Here is a 6,079-nt window from a genome sequence, read left to right as displayed (position 1 = left end):
GATCCAGCAGGCTCTCTTTATGTTCTTATGTTAAAAGGGAGGAGGGAGGACCAAATCTATAACTCTCCCACCCTCAAGTCTGACTCTGGGCCTCTGTGTCTCTTGTGTTTCAGCTGCGGCAGAGGAATCCAGTCCTCACTGAGGAGAAACCAGAGGGCCCCGCCGCCCCCTCCTTTTGCAGACACCCCTCTGGCAGGCCTTTCCCCCTCTGGCCCACGTGGCGGCCTGTTTTGGACCTTCAGCGCGGAGTGCCTGGCCAAACTCAGCCCAAGAGAACTCAGCCCCTGCCTGCAGGCCCAGGTACCTGGCGGGCACCCTCTTCCTCCCCAGGGCCTTGCCCCAAACAGGGGGATCCAGCTCCATAGGCGTTATTGGGCAGCCACCCCCCAGGAGGGAGCAGTGCATGCTGGGAAGCTGTGCCCCTTCTCTGCACGCAGCTGAGCCATCTCTCTCTCTGTGCCTCTTCTCCAGCATGACTTGGCTGGGGGGCAAGGAAGTGGGCCATGGGTTTATTTTTACTGCTCTCCCTCTTGAGCTGACTCAGAGGCTGTGCTGCGTGGGATCTTGCATGCCCAGGTGGCGGGGGGGGGGGGCCAGCTGAACGCCGCTTGTCACAGCCCCAGGCGCTCTCGGGGAATGAGTCAATGCCAGGCTTCTTCAGAGGCACTGAAAGCCTCTCTCTCTTTTCTCCCCCACCCTCCTTTCCCCCTTGTCTCCTGCTTTCCAAGGCCTGACCCTGATTCATGTTGCTGCCTTTGCTCTGCCCAAGGGGGGGCCTGGAGCCTCCCATCCTCTTAGGAAAGGTGAAAGGAGCTTGGGAGAACAGGAGATGGAAGCGGTGGGTGGGAGAGCCATCATCAAACAATGGGAGAGTCATAGAATTGTGGGACACGGGTAGCGCCGTGGGTTAAACCACAGAGCCTAGTACTTGGCAAACAGAAGGTCGGTGGTTCGAATCCCCGCAATGGGGTGAGCTCCCGTTGCTCGGTCCCTGCTCCTGCCAAATGAGCAGTTTGAAAGCATGGCAAAGTGCAAGTAGATAAATAGGTACCACTCCAGCGGGAAGGTAAACGGCATTTCCGTGCGCTGCTCTGGTTCGCCAGAAGCGGCTTCGTCATGCTGGCCACATGACCCGGAAGCTGTATGCCGGCTCCCTCGGCCAGTAAAGCGAGATGAGCGCCACAACCCCAGAGTCGGCCACAACTGGACCTAATGGTCAGGGGTCCATTTACCTTTACCATAGAATTGCAGAGGTGCCAGGGACCGCCAAGGGTTATCCATTCCAACCCCCTGCAATGCGGGAACAGAGCTACCAAATCCCCGACAGGTGGCTATTTAAAACCCCCCCATGAAGGAGAGTCTACCACCTTCCAAAGGAGTCTGTGGATGATGGAGGGAATACATTTTTCTGTTGATCTGCCTTGGGCCCCACACAAAGCTCAGCAGGGGGTGCTGGGTGAGACTATTTCGGATACCAGCAGAGGGGCGGGTGCAAAGGGCGAGGTCCGGGAGAGGGCAGAGGCTGACCTTTGCGTCACTCTGCAGCTGTGCGTGTTTTCAGAGGGTTCGCTGGCCTATTTTCTGCTTCCAGTGCCTCGAGCTGACACAGAGCAGTGTTGCCCGTGCTCAGCCGCACACCTGTTCGCTTGAATTTATGAAAGGAAAGGAATGCGTGCCTTCAGCATGCCGACTTTGCATACTTAGATTCCTGGCGAAATGTCTGCAACCCTGGTCGCTCGGCCGGCAGAACAGCCTTTGCCAACCTAGAATTGTAAAATTGGGTGGGACCCCCAAAGGTCCTCTAGTCCAACCCCCTGCAAGACAGGAATCTCAACTAGATCATACATGGCAGATGGCCATCCAACCTCAAGGCGAGCCCATTTTCAAGGGTGTCCACTCCATGATCGAACAGTTTTCTCCACCTAACGTTTTGTCAGAAACCTGGCACCCTCCCAATGTTGTGGTCTACAAATTCCCACCAGCCCCCTGCCAGCCGAGCTCACTTTTCGCACGAGGGGTTGTCAATATTTGACTGCAGCCCATGGCCCCAGGGAAGTTTTTAATGTTTGACATTTTATTGTACAGTACTTTTATATCTTGCTGTGTTATGGAAATTATGGGGTGGGCACATCTTTAAAGTTGTTCAATGTTACAATTATTAGGTCTGAATGTATCCTTTCAACTTAACAGCTCAGGCAAGTTACCTAGCTTTAAAAATAATATAAAATCAACTCCTTGGTCTACAGCTATTTGCTCCGGTTGGTGGCTGGATTCCTTCCTTTATTCCACAGGGACCCGGGGGCTCTGTCCGACGAGCTGGGTGACTGAGCAGCCTCACACCCAGATTTTTCCGTAACGGCTCCCACACCATAGCTATGGCCCTGCTTAAGGCAATGAGGCCGGGTGGCCCTATCTCAGGGGTTCCTTAGCTGTGATAGCTACATCGCAGGGGGCTGGACTGGATCAGAGCCAGCCTTGGGTCTCCAGCTCTTTTTCGGACTACAAGTCCCATCATCCCTAGCCAGCAAGACTAATGGTCAGGGATGATGGGAATTGTAGTCTGAAAACAGCTGGAGACCCAAGGCTGGGAAACACTGGACCAGATGACGCTTGGGATCCTTCAAACTCTATGATGCTGTGATCAAATCCCTGGAGCAGACAAGGAGGATTTCTATCTTTCTGTTTTTGCGTTTCTCTGGCATTCAGCTTGTCTTGAGGACTCTCCTAAAAAGCAGCGCCTCCAACTCTGGGTTCCTGTTCCAATTGTAATGGATCTTTGCAGACAAGTTCCACATCTGTTGTCTTACCTAGCCAGGTGTTGTGTCTCAATCACGGGACGTGTTTGACCATGAACTTGCTTGTGAAGTCTTCTCCTTTTCACCCCCTGCCGGCCTTGAAACCGCTCGGAACTCACTGAGGCAAAGTGTCTTTGCAGCAGAGTGAATTGTGGGGGCAGAAAGTGGCCTTTGGGAGACGCCCGGCCTCGAGGAGAACGTTGGGATGATTTGGAATTGCAGGGGGTTGGACTGGATGACCTTTGGAGGGTCCCTTGTGCTGTGATTTGCCAGCATTCCGTTCCAGCTCTAGCTTGTTCCCTTGAAAAGCCAGCGACATTTTGCTTCCCTGTTCAGTCTCCTTGACATGAAAAGGAAGCGGCTTTTCTTCCGCTGGAGCCAGGAAGGGGTCCCAAAAAGGTTCTCTTTGATGTAGCACAGCCATGCTGGGGGGAGATGAGATAGCTGAGCAAGCAAAAGGGGAGAGGATGCAAGTTAATTAGCAAGCACAAACTGTCACGGTATTAGAACATTTGGATTGTTTTAGCACATTTGGATTGTTTTAGCCATCCATCGGAGGGAAACTTAAACAAGCTTGCAAACCAAAGACAAATGTTTGAAATCAAGAAGCACCCTGAGAAAAGAGTGTTAAAAGAGTGGGATGTTTTGGTTTTCCCCCTATTTTAAGCCCTCATATTAGGACTCAACCTCTCCAGCTTGCAGTTTTCTTACTGATCTTTGCCTCTGTGTACATAGTTCTTGCATATGTACAGCGAGAAGTATTTTTTAAAAAATCCTCCAGATTTGTAACACACGTTGCTGATTATTCTTATCTTTGCATAATTTTAATGGTTTTGTATATGAATTCAAAAAAACAAACAAATTGTGGGTACAATCCCTCAAACTTGTGGGTCTCGAAATCTTCTTATTTTGTTGGTTTATTACATGTGTATCTCCGCTTTCCTCCAAGGAGCGCGAGGTGGCGTATGTGGCTGCTCCTCTTCCCCAGAAGCAGGGAGCCACCGCCGAAAAGGCCCTGTCCTTTTTGCCGCCACCCTCCAGACCTCACAGAACCCCAGGGGGCATGCAGGTCATTCCTGGTGATCAGAGGATGTTGCCTTATGCTGAGTGAGACTACGGGTCCATCTAGCTCAGTATTTGTCTACACTGACTGGCAGCAGTTCTCCAGGGTGTCAGAGAGGGAGTCCTTCTCAGTCCTACCCAGAAATGCTGTCAGGGGTTGACCCTGGGACCTTCTGCATGCAAGGCAGGTGCACTATGACTAAGCTGGGGCCACCCACCCAGGCATTGACTGGACCCAAACTGACTTATAATAATGATAATGATAATAATTTATTATTTATACCCTGCTCATCTGGCTGGGTTTCCCCAGCCACTCTGGGTGGCTCCCAACAGAATATTAATAATAAAGCAAGAAAACATCAAACGTTAATAACTTCCCTAAACAGGGCTGTCTTCTAAAAGTCAGTTGTTTATTTCCTTGACATCTGACAGGAGGGCTTTCCACAGGGCGGGCGCCACCACAGGGCAGGCCCTCTGCCCGGTTCCCTGTAACCTCACTTTTCGCAGGGAGGGAACCGCCAGAAGGCCCTCGGCACTGGACCTCAGTGTCCGGGCTGAACGATGGGGGTGGGTACGCTCCTTCAGATATACTGGACTGACTCTCTTTAGGCCTTTAAACATCAGCACCAACACTTTGAATCGTGCTCGGAAACGTCATGGGAGCCAATGTAGGTCTTTCAAGACCGGTGTTATGTGGTCTCGGCAGCCACTCCCAGTCACCAGTCTAGCTGCCGCATTCTGGAAGATAGCAGTGGCTTCTGCAAGTTAGCAATGGTTTCCTCTGCACATGCCCTGAGACTCTTTCCTCCTCTGCACAATTAAACCCTTCAACATCTTCACAGAACTCTAGCCCAATGGTTGCCATTAATTTGATTTGAACTGATTTTATAATGAATTGATTTTAGAATGCTGTATTAATTTACTGTTGTTTAGCCGCTCTGAGCCCAGCTTTGGCTGGGGAGGGCGGGATATAAATAAAAAATTATTATTATTTATTATTATTATTATTATTATTATTATTATTATTATTATTATTATCCCCGGCTGTGTCATTCACATTTGCCTCTGATTGGCAGGTGCCAGGTGGGACAAGGAGCCTCTGGCTGCCTCACCTCCGAAAGGATAGCAAAGAGCTGGGAAGGTTCAGGAAAGGGCAACCCAAATTATCTGGGGGGTGGGGGTGAAGGGAACAAGTCCCCTATGAGGACATACGCGGGACTTTTCAGTTGAGAGAAAAAGCGAGGAAGAGGCAACAGGATAGGCATTTATAAAATGATGCCTGGAATGGAGAAAGTGAAGAGAGAGAAGTTTTCCCGTAACACTCGAACTCATGGGCATCCCATGTGGCTGAATGGGGAAGAGTCAGGACAAGAAAGAGAAAGTGTTTCACACGGCGCATTGACTTTGGAACTCTCTCCCACAGGAGGCAGTGATGGTCGCCAAGTTGGGCGGCTCTGAAAGAAGACCGGGCAAACACAGCGGAGGAGAGGCCACTAGCCACAATGGCTCCTCTCTGCCTCTGCAGAGAGGCAGGGATGCTTTTGAAGCCACAGGAAGGGAGAGTTGCTCTTGCGCTTGCATCTTCCTTGCTGGTCTCCCATCATGGCCATCTGGATGGCTCCTGTCTGAACAGGATGCTGGACTAGAGGGGACATGGGCCTGATCCAGCAGCAGGGTTTTCTTCTGTTCTGTCTCCACTGTGAGCCTCCCCAAGGCATCGGAAGGGGCGCTGTCCCAGGCTGACCTTTGACCTGACCCTGCACAGAGGTTCCTCTGTACCCTCAGATGTGGTCAGCAGAGCCTGAGCGGAGGCCATTGACCAAATTAACCGCCTGTTGTCGGCTAACCCAGCAACCTGCAGAGAGAGAGAGAGAGAGAGAGAGAGAAGCCGCAAAGGGATCTGTTTGATCTGCAAGTTGAGGCATATCCTTGGCCGGGGTGGAGGAGCGGCCTCCCCCCTTCCTACATACAGACATTCTTTGTCTCGGCCACCATGGAAACCCAGGCAGGCATTTTGCTTCAGGTGCTCAGTGGCAAGGCAAAGGCACTGCTGGAGGGAAGAAGGATCCAGCCTTGTCCAAATGGAAAAAGAACCAGAGGTCTCATGGAGCGCTGTAGCCCAAAGTGACGCAGTGCATACGGGAGACCACCAGAACATTAGAAGATTCTCACAGTGGCCTCCCAGGTGCCCCCAAAGCAGGATTTGACCACAAGAGCCCTCT

This window comes from Podarcis melisellensis (genome assembly GCF_964234715.1).
Source record: "Podarcis melisellensis genome assembly, chromosome: 15".
Lineage (NCBI taxonomy): Eukaryota > Metazoa > Chordata > Lepidosauria > Squamata > Lacertidae > Podarcis > Podarcis melisellensis.
This window is presented reverse-complemented; position numbering follows the sequence as displayed.